The 21877-nt window shown below is 34.4% G+C and overlaps 1 pseudogene; it reads right to left on the bottom strand.

The window, feature by feature from the left end:
• Positions 1-9959: 9959 nt before the first annotated feature.
• Positions 9960-21877, bottom strand: part of LOC137656615 (uncharacterized) — a 151554-nt pseudogene continuing 139636 nt past the window's right edge.

Here is a 21877-nt window from a genome sequence, read left to right as displayed (position 1 = left end):
TTATATATATATATATATATATATATATATATAATATATATATTATATATATATATATATATATATATATAATATATATATATATATATATATATATATATATATATATATAATATAATAGTCAGATATTACATGTTTAAAAACACATGACGTAATGCGTCATTGTGGAAGAAGAAGCTAGCGTGAGATTTGCGTAGTCAGACAAGATCATAACACGATGCGTTTTGCAGGTCTCAGCAATGTAACATTTTTATGAAGCATAAACACAAATACATACCGGTGTGAAAGATTTGTGTCGCCACCGGATGCAGGTGTCTTCCTAGATTAATGTAGAGTTTACATTAAGTGTTTAAATGCTGAGATAACTAAATATACGAGATTAGTGAAATCGATATTTTACCCAGTTCTCATCAATATTTCAACTGGATTGGTCATCCGACCAAACTAGCTATACTCCTGTGATGGTTATGTTAACACTGTTGTTTTTTAAGAAATAAACCATTTTAAAGTAAACTGGATTGACTTTACTTCAAGACTCAACACCCCAACAAAACATACTCAATGTGTGTTAATAACAATAGCACACAAATAAATGGTGGCAGCGATAAAACTCTAAGAATCAGAGATAGATCTTCAAGAAATCAACAATAAAACTCTAAGAATTAGAGAAAGATCTTCAAGAAAACAATAATAAAACTCTAAAACCAGAGAAATATCTTCAAGAAATCAACAGTAATGAATCTACAATTTTGACTAAGTATCATAGTCCATCGAAGAAGAAAACATTTAATGAATGTTATACATACAAACTGATGAACTGGATCTTCAATCAACATCCTAGGAAACCCAAGGATTGACGTTCAACGCTTATAAAACATATCCAGGAAGCACTACATTCAACGGAAATCGGACCGAATACATTCACCCAAACATCAAGAGAGAGAGAGGAAATCGGACCGAAAACAACCCGCCAAACATCAAGAGAGAGAGAGAGGATATGACGACATCACACAAAACCATATAAAGCTTAAGTACCATTTTCTTATTCATTTCAGTATTGAGCAGTGAAGTGTAGTTATCACGAGTCGTTAGTCGATTATTGCTGGGGGTGAGGGGTTTGCTAATCTTTTATTTTCCTTTCATTAAAGGGAACTGTGTTCAACTCCGAATTCTTATCTAGAATTTTTTCTCTCTTTGTGCTAATTCCGTTTTCTTTCAGAAATTCTCGGGAAATATCTTTGTGTTCCGTTTTCTTTCAGAAATTTTCGGGAAATATCTTTGGGTTCCGTTTTCTTTCAAAAATTCTTGGGAAATGTCTTGGGATTAGTAGCATTGTTTTGGGGAATTTTGTTATAATCTTTATCATTGAGTGCTTATGCGTTTACGCAGTGGACGTCTGTATTCAAATAGATATTTTGATAGAATTGCAAGGCGTCGAAGAGATAGAAAAAGAAATACCGTAATCATGACGCCCCCTGTGAGCCGCACCCCTGGACCTAGTGGCGTAGGACAAATTAATCCTCTCCCGATTGTGAGGCTTGTAAATGCCAGGTCAGCAATCCTTCCTTTTCATGGTCGGGTTAATGGGTTCTTGCCTCAAAATGTGGAGACATGGATTTCATCCGTCGATGCCCATTTAAATGCCAAAGGGGGATGCGAGTGCGTATTTAAGAGGTGTTTCATTTCAAGAAGCAGTTACCTGGGATGATTTCAAAGTTAGGTTACGCGCGGCCTATGGGGGTGAAGAAGCCTTGGATGTAGTATTAACGTTAAGAAATACACTTAATCAAGCCACTATGACTCGGCTTAATGTTATTGAGAGAGCAGCTCTCATAGCTAATAGGCTTAATGAATATCAAGATATTTTAGGTAATTCCACTTGGGTTACTAGAGATAACATCTCCGTGAAAATTTTTTTACGATTAATGTATTTAACTTGCATGACACTTATGTTGCCTGAAGCTTTAGTGCGGTGTTTTGATAAAAAGTTAACGCCTGCAAGTACGGAATTGGATGTATATAAACAGATAAAGAAACACATGTCTAAGTGACCTGACCTTGATCCCGTGTTAACTCAAGTTTTTGCAAAAAATGAAACAAAGCCACAAGAAGTAAATGTAGTTAATAATAGTCAGGTTGCGGGAATGACGTGTTATAATTGCAAACGTCAAGGTCACTTGATCGCAGACTGCAAAACGAGATTCTGTTCGGTAAATAATAGTTTGACTCATTCATATAGTCAGTGCTACTCGCGTAAGACACAACAGAATCCAAGAAATACACAGTCAATTCCACAGTCAGTTCCATATGGAAATACAAAGAAAAATCCTCATTTTAATAATAAGAAGAAACAGCCAAACGTCAATGTACTTCAGAATCCGAAACAAACAAACACTTCTTCGAATAACGTGCAGCGCAAAGCAAATACCACATAATTAACTCCAGTGGGGAAGAGAGTGATGTTGGGTCAAGGTCATTCATGTCAACATCAGTAGTATTGAATAATCAATTTAATGTTTTATCAGATCATATTGAGGCAATAGATTTTCCTATGATACACACGGCCGAATTAAGTAGAACAGTGCATGCTCCCGTAGATTTGCAACGAATTCATACAATAATAAGCCAAAATGAGTTACGACCAACATCATATGCTGTAAATTTAGAACACAAATCCTTTACGTTATTTTTTGACTCTGGTAGTCCACGTAATATCATGGATTTGAGGACACATCATTTGTTGTTTTCGAACTTTCCGATAGAAAAATTCGGAGTGAGACTCTCGGGTATAGGAAATAATGAATTAAATGTAATAGGCATAACTCATGTTCAGTTCAAGGTCGGTAAGCGCACGTTTGCCGATACATTTGTTGTTGTACAAAACACTGATATGTATCCAGCTGTAATTATAGGATACCCATCTATAGGAAATCAAAACATTATCTTAGCCCCTGCCAAGCACGGCGTGTATATCAAAGGAAAATTCTATAAGTCTTCTTATACCTTAAAATCAGTTTTGGATAAAAAGGAGACGACAAATGTAACCGTAACGTACGTTGAAGAACCAATAACTTGTCTCACTAATAAAGAAATAATATATGCGACCCAGCAGAATTCTCGTTCACCCGTAATATCATCTTGCACGCAATCTATCGAGCCAAACGTACCTTCGAATTTAATAGTGCAAATAAAGAAAACATTACCGGGATCTGAAATATCAATCCTTTCCGACACTTTTAAAACTAACGGACTGTCTGTCAAACAAGCTATTTATACATTAGGCTCACATCAACAATGTAATATTGAAGTCTGTAATCATTTAAATAACACTTTAGTAATTCACAAAAATCAACATATCTTGGATGTAGAAGTTTATAAACATCGTATTCTTACCGTTGCTGAAATCAATCACGCTCAACCAGTTGCGTATGAATCCCTTTTGCAATCTATTAAAAATAAAATCAATAAAGACATTCAAGACGAAGAAATTCAGCAGAAAACTTTTGGACTTTTAACTAAATATCGTGATGTTTTTTTCCACTACGAATGGATCCTTAGGAAAAACAGATGTGATCGAGCATCAAATAAGGTTAAAGGACAAGCAGAAAATTATCTATGTACACTCGTACAGACTCCCTATGAAATTCCAGAATGAAATAAATGATGAAGTAGGTAAAATGCTAGAAGGAGTCATTAGGAAATCAAACAGCCCTTATAATTTTCCATTGATAGTTGTACAGAAAAAAGATCGAACATGGCGTATCTGCTTAGACTTCCATCGTCTAAACGAGGAAACGATCCCTGATCGATTCCCAGTGCCATGTACTGACGATATTTTGTCTTTGTTAGGTCAGAATAAATATTTTACCAGTTTGGAATTACTTAAAGGTTTTCACCAGATATCATTAGAAGAAGATAGTATCCCGTACACAGCCTTCAGCACAGCCAGGGGACATTATGAATTTTTACGGATTCCTTTTGGTTTACGTTGTGCTCCCATAATATTTACAAGAATGATTAACATAATGTTTGGAGACTTGCTAGGGGATATATTGCATGCCTATATGGACGACCTTGTAATCTTTTCCAACACCTTAGAAGAACATCTACGTAAGTTAGAACTAGTACTACAGAGATTAAGACAACACAACTTAAGGGTAAAGATTAGTAAGTGTGAATTTTTCAAAACAGAATTAATATATTATATATTTAGGTTTCATGGTGTCAAGCCAAGGTCTTAAAGTAGTCCATGATAAGGTATCGGCTATCCGTAATTTCCCATACCTACTAATGTTGAGGGAATACAGCAATTTCTGGGTTGTAGTGGATATTACAGGCGTTTTATACAGAACTATTCAATAATAGCCGCTCCTTTAACTGATCTTATGAAGAAGGGCGTAGATTTCATATGGTCTGAGCATCATCAACAGGCGTTTAATACCTTGAAAGGTGAACTGTGTAGTTCTCCTATCTTAAAATTTCCTGACTTTGGTAAGGAATTCTTCATTACAACAGACGCCTCAGACTTAGGAGTAGGTGGGGTATTGCTTCAGAATATGATAAACAATTTTTCTCGATAGCTTTTTATTCTCGAAAACTGAGAACTTCCGAAAGTAAGTATGCAGTAATAAACAAGGAAGGGCTAGCTATTGTTAATTCACTAGTGCATTTTAAGTTCATAATATACGGTTATCCCGTTAAGGTTCTTACTGAACATAAACCACTAACCGAGTTCTTTAAAGGCTTCAACCATAGCCCTAAACAAACTCTGTGGCATTTGATCATTCAAGACTTTGGCGCGAGAATCGGGTATTTACCTGGGAAAGCAAATATCATTGCGGATGCGTTATCACGCAACCCCGTGTCATCTTGTACGGAACCTTTAGCTGAATTAATAGATATATCAACATCCATGCCTATTGTGAAAACGATATCTGAACAAAAAGATTTGGGCTGGTGCGGTGAATTATTACAGACTGAGCAAAGAAAAGATCATAAATTAGAAACAATTATAAATGCTTTAAAAGGCAATCATAAGGAAAAGGGATATATAAAGTATAAACAGCAGAATTATATAATCAAAGATAATATTCTGTGTAGGACCGTGACAAGGAAAACCTGCAATACACCATATGTAACTAACGACCAGGTAGTGGTACCAATCTCACTTATTTCCACTGTCCTGAATTGGTTGCATGCAAATCCATTACATGGACACCCGGGGTTCTCATTAATATTACAGAAAGCCAAATCATTGTTTTATTGGCATACAATGCTTACAGATATAAAAAAACACATAGCTAATTGTCGCACATGTCAGGAAAACAAAGGGCATACGAAAACACCTCTCAGTCTAGGGGCTTATCCCGAGCCCAATAAAACCTTTGAAAGAGTACATTTAGATTTGTTAACAGGATTTTACGAGTCAGACAGAGGAAATAAGCACCTCTTAGTAATTGTAGACGCTTTAACTCGATATACAGAACTAATAGCGCTTAAAACTAAAATTGTGATTGAATGCGCTAGGAAGTTTTACGAGTGTTACATTTGTAAACATGGAATTCCACACATGATAATCTCAGACTCAGATGGAGAATTTGATAATCACTTTCTTACCTCATTGTGTGAATTCCTTAGCATAAAGAAAATAAATACCATGATATATCACCCAGTGTCGAATAGGCTAGTGGAAAGAGCAAATAGGAAGGTTTTAAATATATTAAGAGTAACAATAGGGGGATCAGACCCCAACTGGGATATTGCAATACCTGCGGTACTGAGTACTCTGAATCATTCATATCATATATCAATTAGAATGTCACTGCATGAAGCATTGTATGGTACCCCATTTAGAACGCCTTTCCATGTACTAACGCCTACAACTAATCTATCAAATCCTTTAAAAGAATGTATAAATGCAAGCAAAAGTCGTTTTGATATCCTTCGAAAGAATTTAGAAGAATCACATATCATAATGAAAAGGAATCATGATAAAATAGTGAATCCAACTAAAACATATATCGTGGGTGATAATGTATACATACAGGTAAATGTACGTAAAGGACTCAATTATATACTAACACCTAAGTTTGAAGGCCCATTTAACATTTTGGAAACATTAACGGCCAATAGGTTTAGAGTTCAAAACGTATCCCAACCCACTGATGAGAGAATCGTACCATTGGCTCACATAAGAAATAAAAAAAAAACAAAGAGAGAGGGAAAGAAGTGAGGGAAAGATTTTTATTTTGTATGTTAAAAGTTTTCTTCTTAATACAGGAGTAATTACATATATTTTTCTCGTTACAGGTTTCCAAGATGAATTTTTTGTTGTTGGGAGTGATATTGTTCGTTCAGACATTTTTCTCGTGTGGGATGAGCTCTAAAACTAAAAGTATAGATTTTAAATATGGCACTATAGTTGAAAGACAAGAAGACGTTTTTATTACATCAAGTAACGTAGTTGTAGAAGTGCATAGGCAAGCAATTTTTCTTCCAGAGAATGACGTCACTAGCTTAAAAAGCGCCATTTCAAGGTTTGCTGTCTCATTAGATGAGTTGCATAGAAGACATTTTCATTTGACTACAGAGAGTTCTCTTGGATCGACACTAAAAGTTGCAGAGATGCTATCTGATGACTTGCAAAATAAGACTTACGAGACAGAATCTTTGGCTCGTGACCTTTTGATGTGGACTGTAGGACATGAATATAAAGAGAGACGTAACCCGTTTATTTTTGCTGCACTAAACATCTTTGGATCTATTGCAAGTTTAGGTTTAGGAATTTCCAATTGTCTTAATATTAGTAATCAAAATAAGAAAATTGAGTTCTTGACTCATGAAGATGAATTGATTATGTCTGAACTAAGGAATCAGTTAGCTTCAATCAATCAAATTATGGATTTAGTAAATGAACATTCAAGTAATATCAGTCAGATTATGGAAGTACAGGATTTGTTGGCAACGTTAACGTATTATGATTCAAAAATAGATCACATACATAACAGAATTGCACATTTCATTGAGAAATCAAAAGATTATGTGGAAGCTATCACGTTAGCAACTAAAGGTGTACTGTCACCCCATTTGGTGCCTATAAAATACTTAAAGTTAGTTCTGGAGAACGGACGGGAGAAACTAGGCTATGTTCCTTTGTTAGACGAACGTAGGTTAGAATTTTATTACAGGCTAATTACAGTAAGCGTTGAAAATAACAAGATTATGATTACAATTCCCTTTGATTCTTCTGATGCCTGGCAATCTTACAGGATATCACCATTTCCGACTTTCATGACGAATTACTCAAATCCAGTAATATCCAGTTTGACAGGACACGTATTGATTTCCCCAGACAAGGAAACTTATACGGTCATTAAAGACTTAAATCAATTAACTCACTGTTCAGATGCAATGGATAGAAAAATATGTACAGCTGACTCATTTGAATTCCATAAAAACTTAATGGATTCATGCGAGTTAGGTATAGTGCTAGACGGTGCTCTCTCCCATACAAGTGAAAATTGTCTGGATAAGCTTTATCCCTATGACAATAATTAGTTCAATTGCAGACTGAACAACGGCTCGTGGATACGATACGACAAGGACGGCTTCAATATATCATGCCCGGACGGATCCACGTCCTATTCCAAAATCTTCGTTGCAGCAGATGGTTGTATCGGAACATCCCCTAATTCCATGGTGATAGGGATCAAGACCATCATCAGAGAACGAGCCTACTTCGCGAACTTCACATGGTCGACTACTATGCCATCATTACATCTCCCATACAACAAACAGGTAGCCAAGCAGTTGATGAAATTGACCGAGATGGACCACCCGTCACCGACTTATAAAGAATTTCTTCACCCCATACTACTAGCAAGAACAGTTGTGACGGTGATGATATTTATCGCCGTTAACATCCTTGTTTGGCGTAGGTTAAGGAACAGTTTGCAGCTCAAACAGAACGTCTTGCCAGGTCCAGACAAAACTCCTTATTTAATTCAATTTAAAGCTGTTTGAAAGTGGCCCCTTCATTCGCTAAAAGGAGTAAAATTGTCTTGGAATAGCGTAGTGTACGAAAAGCAGTTAGTACGCTAGTAATATGTAATTGAAGAGACTATGGAACATTTGCATTTTTAAAAATACATTTAAAAAACATTTAAAAAATAAATCATTTTTTTTTCTCGGCATCTAATAAAATATATAAGCCGGAATGTTAAAAGAAAAGAGAGAGAGAGAAAAAAAAACAGAGTCTATGGGCATCTAATAAAATATATAGGCCATATATATATATATATATATATATATATATATATATATATATATATATATATATATATATATATATATATATATATATATATATATATATATATATATATATATATAAACCGTGGTACGTGTACGTATCAGGAATTCGAGTTTGTGCACTAGAATTGAATCTTTACCAAGGTAACAAATATTTTTATTAATTACTGTATTGTAATAATCTATGTTTCTGACAAAGGTAACAATTATTCTTTAACAAAGTTACCGAATCATATGTATATCAGTATTTTTTTTTTGGTACCATATAATCATTTGCTAGCAATGTACCATATATGTGATCTGTATTTATCATGTATTTTTTTCTTTCCTTTGGTAATATCTTTTCATATACATTATTGTTATTATTTTTTTTTAATATGCCTATTTGAACATTCGTCCTCATTTGCTTATGGCTAAAGTTAAACAAAGAATAATACATATATCCAGTCACACTCCTAGTAAACATATTTTGACGTGTTGTTAAATTTAAAAAAAAAAAAAAGAATTGAGATAGCTTGCCGAGCTGATGTAATAGTCAGATATTACATGTTTAAAACACATGACGTAATACGTCATTGTGGAAGAAGAATCTAGCGTGAGATTTGCTGTAGTCAGACAAGATCATAACAGGATGCGTTTTGCAGGTCTCAGCAATGTAACATTTTTATGAAGCATAAACACAAATACATACCGTATGAAAGAGTTGTGTCACAACCGGATGCAGGGGTCTTCCTAGATTAATGTAGAGTTTACATTAAGTGTTTAAATGCTGAGATAACTAAAAATACGATAACTGTGATATCGATATTTTAGCCAGTTCCTATCAATACTTCACCTGGAATGGTCATCCGACCAAACCAGCTATACTCCTGTGATTTAGATGTTAACACTGTTGTTTTTTAAGAAATAAACCATTTTAAAGTTAACCGGATTGACTCTACTTCAAGACTCAACATCCCAACAAAACATACTCAATGTGTGTTAATAACAGTAGCACACTAATATATATATATATATATATATATATATATATATATATATATATATATATATATATATATATATATATATATATATATATATATATATATATATATATATATATATATATATATATATATATATATATACATATATATATATAATATATATATATATATATATATATATATATATATACAAATGTGTATATATATATATATATATATATATATATATATATATATATATATATATATATATATATATATATATATATATGTATATATATATATATATATATATATATATATATATATATATATATATATATATATATATATATATATATATATATATATATATATATATATATATATATATATATATATATATATATATATATATATATATATATATATATATATATATATATATATATATATATATATATATATATATATATATATATATATATATATGTATATAAGTATATTCATATATATATACACACATATATATATATATATATATATATATATATATATATATATGTATGTATATATCAGCCAAGAATGACATTTAATACCGAATTCCGTCTTGGGAGTATATATACACTTGGAACTCATTTTAAGGTAACTTTCTGGCCCAGTAGAGATTCGAACCCCTACCTATTCGTCAGGAAACCATGCCTGGGAGGACTCTGCCAACTGCGCCATCAAAAGAGATATAAGTTTTATGACAAGTCCCGTACATATTCCTGTCGAATTCAGGAATCAGTAAAATTATGAGTTTGTAACACGTATTAATTTTATGATGAATATATATCACTAACACTCGTAATTTAAATCAAAGTAAATATCACCCACGAATTGCATTTAATTCTGAATTCTATCTTTGGAACATATATCCTCTTGGAATTCATTTCAGGGCAACAGCTTCTGGCCGAGTAGAGATTTGAACCGCTTCCTATTCCATCAGAAACCATGCCGCCGAGGACTCTGCCAACTGAGCCATCAGGAGAGGTATAATTTTTGTGTCGGGATGTTGGAAAAACAACCCCCACACCCTTAATCACACTAACTGACAAATGTCTCCTCTGCAAAAACTTTCCCCTTACGTTATCATAAACTGGACTCCTAGACAAAAAGGACACAAAAACTAACCATAACCTTAACACTATATTCTTAAAACTAAACACAACCAAAATTATTACTGTACTTAAAACCAAAGATATCATACAGACAACACAAAAAAAAACTTAACATACAAAACAAATAAAAATACCTCATTCACATAAATCCAGAGAAAAAATATCAAAACTTAAAACTAAGATGTACCACAACCAAATATGCTTATATATATTTATGGACACCATTACAGTCGTCCACACACTGCCAACTGTCTTTAACGGCAAACTACCACAGCTCTGTGGGTAGCACTATGCCACAGCTGCCTCCCTGATTGGGATCGTAGTCATCTTCGTCATATCATCATCATCATCATCATCATCATCATCACCAATCAAAAATTCCTTCTTACAGCCAAAGTCGTTCCCAATTATATCCAAATTTAAAAGAGCAGTCAGTTCCAAGTCCTTTATCACAAGCCAGGTCATCAATGATCAATATTCAAAATATAAGTTCTCTCCAAAGGAGCAAGTCTCTCCAAGGAGGAATTACTGTTGTTGATATATATAATCTCTTCCACACTGGTAAAAATACATAATAATCCAGCATACAAATCACACAGAACTGATGCTCACTGCTGTCAAATAAAAAAGCCATTGATCCAAGACGTTCACCACTGTCGTAACCTAGCTAAAAACATAAACAAACAGTCAATTATTCCAACAGTCTTTCTCACCTCAAACAATCGATACACTAACTATCCCTCTCTCTCTCTCTCTCTCTCTCTCTCTCTCTCTTCTCTCTCTGGATTTGGCAAAAAAATAAATAAAAATAAAACAAAAATTAATCCTCCACATTCCTCCCCCCTTTACTTTGTCAAATCCTACTACGTTTTCACACCACCACCTACATTATTTTTTTTTCATTACCCAGTCGCAGTCGGGAACAGGACCTCTACTCCGAGTAACTGGGCCTTCATACTCTGTCATTCACTTCTTCCTTATCACAATCATTCGCTACATTAACACTATTCCTATCTAAATCCCTATCATCTAATATATCATGTACAATCCTATCTACCCCGTTCTCATCTGGCCCTAAAATTACACTCATTTCTGTAAATAGTTCATCCATTTCATCAAAAACATTCTTAACTTTAACAAAAGATTCATTCATGCTACTTATCATTTGCCTATCTCTCATTCTTGCATTCGTCATCCTTTTTTTAACATCATCTAAGGAAAAGCCACACACGCTATATGTATCATTCATATTCAGCCATGTTTCATCTGTATTCATACATTTATCTTCCACACACACTTGCACATTTACACCCCTGTCATACTTATTCGTATTCTTACCTGTACCTATAAATTTTCCTTGCACTTTCTCGTCACTTAAAACTTTCAAAACTGGTAGGCAAGAATGATCATGAATGGGAGGTAAATCAGTTGTTGTTTTCGGATGATACTGTACTAGTAGCAGACACAGAAGAGAAGCTTGACCGACTAGTGACAGAATTTGGAAGGGTGTGTGAGAGAAGGAAGTTGAGAGTTAATGTGGGTAAGAGTAAGGTTATGAGATGTACGAGAAGGGAAGATGGTGCAAGGTTGAATGCCATGTTGAATGGAGAGTTACTTGAGGAGGTGGATCAGTTTAAGTACTTGGGGTCTGTTGTTACAGCAAATGGTGGAGTGGAAGCAGATGTACGTCAGAGAGTGAATGAAGGTTGCAAAGTGTTGGGGACAGTTAAAGGAGTAGTAAAAAATAGAGGGTTGGGCATGAATGTAAAGAGAGTTCTATATGAGAAAGTGATTGTACCTACTGTGATGTATGGATCGGAGTTGTGGGGAATGAAAGTGATGGAGAGACAGAAATTGAATGTGTTTGAGATGAAGTGTCTGAGGAGTATGGCTGGTGTATCTTGAGTAGATAGGGTTAGGAATGAAGTGGTGAGGGTGAGAACGGGTGTAAGAAATGAGTTAGCGGCTAGAGTGGATATGAATGTGTTGAGGTGGTTTGGCCATGTTGAGAGAATGGAAATGGCTGTCTGCTAAAGAAGGTGATGAATGCAAGAGTTGATGGGAGAAGTACAAGAGGAAGGCCAAGGTTTGGGTGGATGGATGGTGTGAAGAAAGCTCTGGGTGATAGGAGGATAGATGTGAGAGAGGCAAGAGAGCGTGCTAAAAATAGGAATGAATGGCGAGCGATTGTGACGCAGTTCTTGTAGCCCTGCTGCTTCCTCCGGTGGCTTAGATAACCGCGGAGGTAGCAGCAGTAGGGGATTCAGCAGTATGAAGCTTCATCTGTGGTGGATAATGTGGGAGGTTGGGCTGTGGCACCCTAGCAGTACCAGCTGAACTCGGCTGAGTCACTGGTTAGGCTGGAGGAAAGTAGAGAGTAGAGGTCCCCTTTTTTGTTTTGTTTCATTGTTGATGTCGGCTACCCCCCAAAGTTGGGGGAAGTGCCTTTGGTATATGTATGTACTAATTGTTTATTTTCCAGCCATAACTTCTCATGGATACTAGATTCATAATTTCTCATTTCCAACCAATTATTCATCCCATTCTCACAAACATTGATCCTATTCCTTCCACACACACAGGAGGACTCACCCAGCTGAACCCTCTTACACTCTAGTTTCCCGAACATCCTGGCTGACTTAATCCCTTCTTCCTACATACTCTAGCTACATGCCCATCTGCACCACATTTAGTTCACTTACCCCGCGGCTCCTTGCACATTCTAGCATAATGACCCGCCTTACCACAATTGCCGCAAATCACATTTGTACGATTGCTCCGACAACCACTCGCTATGTGCCCAGTAATACCACACCGATAACATTTAACCCCTTTCTCTTTCTTACACTCACTAATACGATGCCCTGTCTCTCCACACCCGAATTATGCTCCTAACACCCATCTACACACATTCTTTTTATGCCCTACTTTCCCACACCTATAACACTTCTCTTCACAGACACAACTACCTGACCTACTTTGCTGCACACTAGCACTCCTATCTCTCCAAACCTGATTCCTTTTCCTAAACCCTTCATTTGGCCTTACAGGTATTCCCACGTTACTCGCCCTAACACTCCTATCTACTACATTATCAGCTACCCTCATCGGTCCTCTCATAACAGCATCTCTAAAACTAACAAATTCTGGCACAATTTCCTCCATTCCAGTTCTTACACTCACAGATTTGCTTTCTTTCATACACCTATCCAACTCGTAATCCTTAACTATCTGTAAAATATCATCTCATGTCAGTTTCTTTCGCCCACCTCATTTTCTCCTTCTGTTTCAAATTATGCCTTCATCCCTATACTTCTTCCTACCTAACGTTTCTAACCTACATACATATATCGATATTGCTTCTCCTACATTCATCCGTGTCTCATCAAAATCATTCTTATGCTTATACCTAACACTCCTTTTCATACGTTTTACCTGCTCAATTATTCTCTTTTTCACACTTTCATAATCAATGTCACCTACACCCTTTATCACACCATACATCGTCAACAAATACCCAGTCATATATTCTCCTAACTCCTTAGCCCAAACTCTTATACTATCACCATACTTATCCTGACAATACCTCTCATACTCCTTGAAAAACTCGTATATATCCCTACTACTATGCTCACTGAACCTTTCACACGAGGTACCTCTCTCATAAACAAAATCTTATAAACATCACGTTCATTCTCCCCGCTATCATCACTACTACCTTCCTTCTTGTTTCGTACTTTCTCGCTAGAATATAAAGAATCTAACTCCACACTCATACTCCTATCCTTGATTATACTCTTCCTAGCCCTTTTCTTACTCGCCACTTTCACCCATTCACAATCATCCTTGCTCTCATCCTGACACTTTTTCTTTTCTTTCTTCACATCACTTTTACCTTTCCTTTCATTCTTCCTCTCACATTCTGTTCATCCATGCTATACTTAGTCCCTTTAACTTCACTATCACTTCCTTTCCCATTATCACTTACCTTAACCTTTTCTTCCAGCAGCAACCCTTTACCCGTAGCAGAGGCCACTCCTCTGACTGCGCCTTCACCCATGGAATTTTCATCATTCCCATTACTTTCCCCATCACAGCTTCCATTCGTTCCTCATGCTCACACTTCCTTATCTCAACACCCTCCTCCACTCTCTCTACAGTTCCCTTTAACTCCCTAAGCTCTTTCTGCATCGCCTCATTCTCACAGTTCAACCTTTCACTCTCTACTAGCAACCTCTCTTTCTCGACTATCAACTTCTGCTCCCGTTCTTTATAACGCCGCAATTCCTCCTCCAAAGCCTTTAATTTGCCTTCCATTGTCATCTACCTTAAATCTAATTTCGTCCTTCGTCTAAGAGTCCAGCTATCAGTCCCGCCTCAGCAGTCCCTGTTCGGGCGCCAAAATAATGTGGCGGGATGTTGCAGAAATAATCCCCCCACCCTCGATCACACTAACTGACAAATGTCTCCTCTGCACAAAACTTTCCCCTTACGTTATCATAAACTGGACTCTTAGACAAAAAGGACATAAAACCCAACCATAACCTTAACACTATATTCTGAAAACTAAACACAACCAAAATTATTACTATACTCAAAACCAAAGATATCATACACACAACACAAAAATAAAAAAAAATACTTAACATACAAAATAAATAAAAATACCACATTCACATAAACCCAGAAAAAAAATATCAAAACTTAAAACTAAGATGTACCATAACCAAATAGGTTTATATATATATATATATATATATATATATATATATATATATATATATATATATATATATATATATATATATATTTATGGACACCGATACAGTCGTCCACACACTGCCATCTGCAAACTACCACAGCTCTGTGGGTAACACTATGCCACAGCTACCTCCCTGATTGGGATCGTAGTCATCATCGTCATATCATCTTCATCCTCATCATTATCATCACCAATCAAAAATTCCTTCTTACAGCCAAAGTCGTTACCAATTATATCCAAATATAAAAAAGCAGTCAGTTCCAAGTCCTTTATCACAAGCCAGGTCATCAATGATCAATATTCAAAATATAAGTTCTCTCCAAAGGAGCAAATCTCTCCAAGGAGGAATTACGGTTGTTGAAAAAAATAATATCTTCCACACTGGTAAAAATATATAATAATCCAGCATACAAATCACACAGAACTGACGCTCACTGCAGTCAAATTAAAAAGCCATTGACCCAAGACGTTCACCACTGTCGTAACCTAGCTAAAAACATAAACAAACAGTAAATTATTTCAACAGTCTCTCTCACAATAAACAATCGATACACTAACTACCCCCCCCCCCTCTCTCTCTCTCTCTCTCTCTCTCTCTCTCTCTCTCTCTCTCTCTCTCTCTCTCTCTAGTTAGCCGGATAGAAAGGAAGTCAGGAAGACGAAAAATATTATATAGGAAAGATAGGCATATGTAGCAGAGGTACATCCACGTTGCAAGTGTATATTTTATCTTATAGAGACTCTGGCAAATATAGTTGATATACTAGGATGCAATACAGTGATAGAATATTGTGAAATACCTGCTTCCAAATTTTAAAGGGTGAAAATAAATGATTTGCAGAAATGAAATGCAAACAAGTAAAAATAATCGGGTATCAACCGTCAGGTTAGATAGAGAATTAAATGCCAAAATGTGCCAAATGATGAATAAAGATGTCCATTTTTAAAGTAACATTTCCCAATAGAGCCTTAAGATATCGTTAAAAAACGATACAATGATGAAGAATGAATATTATTTGTGAGAAGTGCAGGCTTAAAATAAAAATAAGATAGTCAGGGTAGGATTCTACTTGTCAAAGACAAGTCTTTTACAAAACTGACCACTTTGTATGAGACGAATTTGACAGAAGAAACAGACTCCAGAGTAAGAAAGGGAAATGGAAATTAATTAAAAAGACAAGGAGAAATAAGAAAGTTAAGAAATAGGAAGAGTAGCCGAGAAAGAATATACTCCTTGCCAATATATGATAGGCGCAATATAAATAAAATAGAATGTCGACAGAAATACAGTGCATGAAATAGAATAGCCTAAATAAAAAGAGAATTCCAAGAAATAAATGACATAGGCAAATGAAGCTATACGCATATGAATTAAAAAAATATGTTGCTGTTAGGCACAAAGATTTAAGACGAAGATATAGGCATATGAATAATGAATGAGCTATGATGCTATTAAGTAAATACAAAGTCTTATCAGTACTGAAAATATAAAAAGCTAGAGTTTAGCTAGAGAAGTCATAATGATGCCTAAATAGAAAAAACCCGCAGAGATAAAGAAGATAGGTTAACTAAAAATAGTATGCCAGAGTCTGTCAAAAGAGACAATAATGCAGTTCAGATGAAGGAAAATAAATGCGCACTAATTAATTGATACAACTCCGGATAAAATAACTCATCTGAATGGCAGGTAATGACTTCTAAAATAAAGGAGTAGAGATTACAGTTAGGTAATCAGAAAGGGGCATAATTTACTATGAGGAGCATAGAAGTAAGGATAGATGAGAAATAGGCAGAGATTAGCCATTGCAGGCGATAGGTTAGGCAGAATAGAATAGAAACATCGGCGCCAGGGAACCTGCCAAAACTTGTTAAAACATTTTAAATACCTGTACAAATCATGAAATATTACCTATCAGCCAACGCCCCATAAGGAACACTGTGAGTGTTAAAATGAATTAATACGTCTCCTTATAAATCTCACGAGATATATTACCCAATGGGGATAGAAGTATTAGACTAGTTAGATCATCATAAGTAGAATATAAATGACATGTCTATCCCGATAAATAAATAATGTTTGGCTCGATTATTGAGGAGTAAAATACATAGAGAATATTGTAAGAACCATGGTCAAAGAATACAAGCCATTCACGGCTATTAGCAATTTTGATGATTGTTAGAAATTAGAGTGAAGTCGATGGGCTCACTCAGCTCCTCTAACTATTGACAGGATGATGATCTAGAATTCGGAGACAGAGAATGAATAAGCCTATATAGAATGATGTTACCAAGTTTAGTAAGAATATAGAGCCATAAAAATAATAGAACTAGTCTAGAATAGGGAAAATAGCAGGATAAAGAACCAGATTAAAGTGTGACCTATCCCTAGATTTGAATAGGGTAAGTAAGTAAAAAGTGTAGATAGATTTAAGATATTTAGAGAAATAAGGGTTAAAGTGGAGATCTTGCTCCAGTAAGATTTGACAGATGTAGAAGATTTTTTTTGGGGGGAATGATAGTATCTTAGAAAATAATAAGCAGCATTTCCTAATTAAGCCAAGCCTTAAAATAAAATTAACCTAAAAATATGTAGTGTGCAAATGAAATAGAAGGAAATACATAATGAAGAGAAAGGAATTTTTGATCCTACATTACCTTAACCCGATCTCTTAACCAGGAGATATAAAAATAATGTGTGAAGCCTCATAAATATAAAAAAGAAATGTCACATTAAAAAGGTGAAACCCGAAGAAGGGTAATGAATCATGAGAGTAGTCTTAAATTAAATGAAAAGTAACCGAGTAGGATAGATTATCCAAATAATGGTCTAGAGAAGCTTAAAAATTTATTTAGGGCATAGAGTATATGTACTTATTAGTCATAAGAGTGATTGTGATTTTACTGTCCAAGAAGGACTATTGTTGATGAAAGAATAAAAGGAATCTTAGGAGATTTAAAGTACTGGATGTTCGTCCAGGAAAAATCCCTTTATTGGTAGGTTTATGATGATAAAAGAACGATTATTTAAAAAGACAGGAAAATGTTAAAAGAAATATAACTACCAATATTTTGTTTTTGTTGTCAGGTAAGAAACCTAGAAATAGGAATAATTAAAATAGAACAAGAGAAACCAAAGGTTAATAGAAATGTTGTAGGTGAATTACTTCCAAAATAGGAATCATATAACAGGACTGCATATTGCTTAAAGGAACACATACAAAGAATAGGGAGAAATACTTGTTCAAAAATACAAATTCCTGACATACTAACAAATTACTAACAAAAATTCATGCTGAAGTTAGTAGGACATCCAGTAATCAAAAAATTAATTTAATGATGAATAATTTTTGACCTAACATAGATATTTGAGATTATAAAATTAAAGCCTACATATAAGAAGTATGAAGGTCATATAAAGGTAAGAATCCTTTAAAAATTACGATTGCATTTTCTCAATCCCATACTGGTGGTACCAATGGACTACCAGGGACTCTGTTCCAAGAATTTGACTAATGATAAAAACATACTGGTCTACATAAAACTTGATTTAACAAAGATAGGATTGATGAGTCTGTAACAGAATAATTTGAGACCAGGATAAATAACTAGATAATTGTGTTTTGAGATATTCTCTCGGGCAATGCACCCGAATTTACTAGTGATTACTGAAACTGTGCAATATTTTTCTTGAAGTAAGAAGGGTGAAATAAGCCTTGATAAGTCAAGTTCAAATAGAGAAAGAAAAGGGGCAAATAAAATAAAAGAAAGGGGTTGATGATGTCCTGCGAACTATATATATAGACCAACATAGAAGACTGATAACAATAACTCGAAAAAAAAATACTTTGAAATAACTTGGTATATGGGATAAATCAGATTTTTTTTTATTCTTTTTTTTAGTTGGGTAGATTTAAGAAAGACTACTAAACTCCTTGGGAAATGAAATAAAAATATCAGGGCACTCATACAAATATTGAGGGTAACAAATGAAAGAAATCTTTTAATTATGTAAAGTGTGTTATCCTAGAATTTGATTATGTATTCCGTAATCAACAAAGAAGGTCCAAATCATAAATGTCTCCAAAAAATGAATTAAGGGACACAGAGTATTGAATTGCAAACTAAGATAAAAACTTTTGATAAAGTTTAAGGTAATGAAGACAGGTGAAATATGAACCCATAGGTGATTGAATATTTACAAATGTATTGATTTTGTTTGCAAGTTTGAATAAATAATGACGCCATTAGAGCAAAAGAATTATTATTGCATTTTTTTATAGGCGATGCATTGATTAATATTTTTTTTTTTTTTTTTGGTGTAACACGTGTAACAATGATGAACATACATGTATACAATGCATTTTATTATGTTTTGTTGTTGATCAAGTTAACTTAAATAATTACGAAGAAAGTAAAGATTTAAGTAATTAAAAGATAAAATGTGCACCAATAATGAACTTAGAGAAGTTGAATGTCTCAAAGGGGTATTTTAGGCCTATAATAAATATGCAGCAAATAGTGTACAATCAAGTACATATGGAGATTTATAAACATTGAACCCTTTCATTTTGAAGTTAAAAAGAGTGAGTGTGGAAACACACGAATTGATTTTTATGCTTGTGTAGTGGATGAATCCTTGAAAGAAAGGATAAATAAGGTGTTTTAATTGAGACAGTCTGCAAATGATTTCTTTTTAGGAAAAGTTTTAACATTGAAATGTTATGTTTCCGGTCACTTGAATTTTATGAATATCCTTTTGAATGCAAAATATTTGAGAGTTGAAGTTCTTGAGATAAAAATAATATGCAGACAAGGTGCAAATAAGATTCAAATTTATAAACATGTCTTGGTTGTGTATTGAATATGTTTCTTTATTATGAAATGATTATGATGTTTGATGATTTAAGACATTGATATATTTGAGTTTTGGTTTTACTCATTATTTTATGACAAGAGTATGAATAGTTTTGATGCATTTTTATGAAGAAGGTGACAAATATTTCTTTTGATGACATTAAATAACAATGATTTATCATGATAACATTGATGAGTAAATAAGGTACCATAAGGATGTTTAACAAATGTTTGTAAATATTGATTACAAAGGAGTAATAATCTTGATGAGTGATAATGTGTATGATACATAATTATTTTTATTGCAGAAATTTTTTGATTGATTTGAATTGATGTTATGTATGTTTGAACATTTATTTTCTGCCATTTATTGCATTGCATTTAGGAAATAATTATTGTGTTTAAATCAATAAGACCGAGATTTTGAGGTCATAGGTAATGGAAAATATGAATTGAATAGAAGTTAAATGTAAGGGCATTTCCTAATTGATTGCACAGTTGAACACAGAAGACATTATTAATTCTGCCTTACGTACCCAGTGAATTAAGGGTTTAATATTCCATTATCAAGAATTAAAAAAAAAAATAATAGGTTTCAATATTGTGTTGAATTATTAGAAGGGAACAGGAAGTTTTTCCTTAACATATATTGATGATAAACGTATGCAATTGCATTATTTTAAAAATGATTGATGATAATTTTCTTTTGATGATGATTTTGATTTATTGCGATTAGGTGCATATTCTTTTGATGATGATGATTTTGATTTATGGTGTTGAAATGTATTTCTTTTGGTGATGATGATTTATTGATGAATTATATTTGGGTAAACCATGAAATGAGTTAATAAGATGTGAATTCCACAGGAATTCAGGTACGTGACGGAGTGGTGTCATGTAAAGGAGAAAATTTCATACTGAATAATGTGATATGTGTTTTTTATTAAGTATTTATGAGTATTATTTGTTAGTTAAACGATAGAGTGACATTGAAATAAATAGAGAGAGAGAGAGAGAGAGAGAGAGAGAGAGAGAGAGAGAGAGAGAGGAGAGAAAACAAAATCAGAGTGAAGTGGTATTTGAAAGCCAATGTTTGTGAAAACTGCTGATATAGCGTTTAGTTCACCAAACATATCGAGTGACTTACGCAACTGAAATGCATGCAGGTTCACCTGCCGAGAAACCGGAAGTGACTTATGTATGACGTTACCATTATGTCAGAAGAAGGGACCAATAGAACACAAGAATAGTCACATGACGTGACGCAATTACAATGCCCTTATTCTAAGCTACTTAAGTCGCATCAAGAAAGCTGAAAGCGCTCTTTTCTACAAGTAAACCGCCATAGTCGGTTATCCCTTCTCCCTCTCCCTCCCGTCATGGGGGAAGCCCAGCATTAGAAGCAGAGTTGGCCTGCACTAACTAAACGTCAAGTTAACAAGAAGATATTTTCCAAAGACGGACAACGAAGGGACCGAGTTCCCTAACTGCCAACAAATTACCTTTCAACCGGGAGGTATAAGATTATCTTCGATGAAGGAGAAATTACCAAGAAGAGTGTCAATGAGTGGACTCATCTACGAAGAAGCGATACCCAAACCACCCAAATAAAATTCAAGGATTCCGCATCCAGAACACTGAAGTGGTCGCAGAAGTCTTCGGTTGCAGCCTCCAATCTTCAAGAGTTTTTATTGTTCCAGTCTGTATTTAATCCCAATTATTCCACGTTGAAGAATACTGTAAAACTATTGTACACCAAGTTCAAGAAGTAAAGTTAAGGAACAATACAGCATTTTACCATCACCCACTTTCCTGAGGGT

The sequence above is a fragment of the Palaemon carinicauda genome, chromosome 17 (assembly GCF_036898095.1).
Source record: "Palaemon carinicauda isolate YSFRI2023 chromosome 17, ASM3689809v2, whole genome shotgun sequence".
NCBI lineage: Eukaryota > Metazoa > Arthropoda > Malacostraca > Decapoda > Palaemonidae > Palaemon > Palaemon carinicauda.
This window is presented reverse-complemented; position numbering and strand designations above follow the sequence as displayed.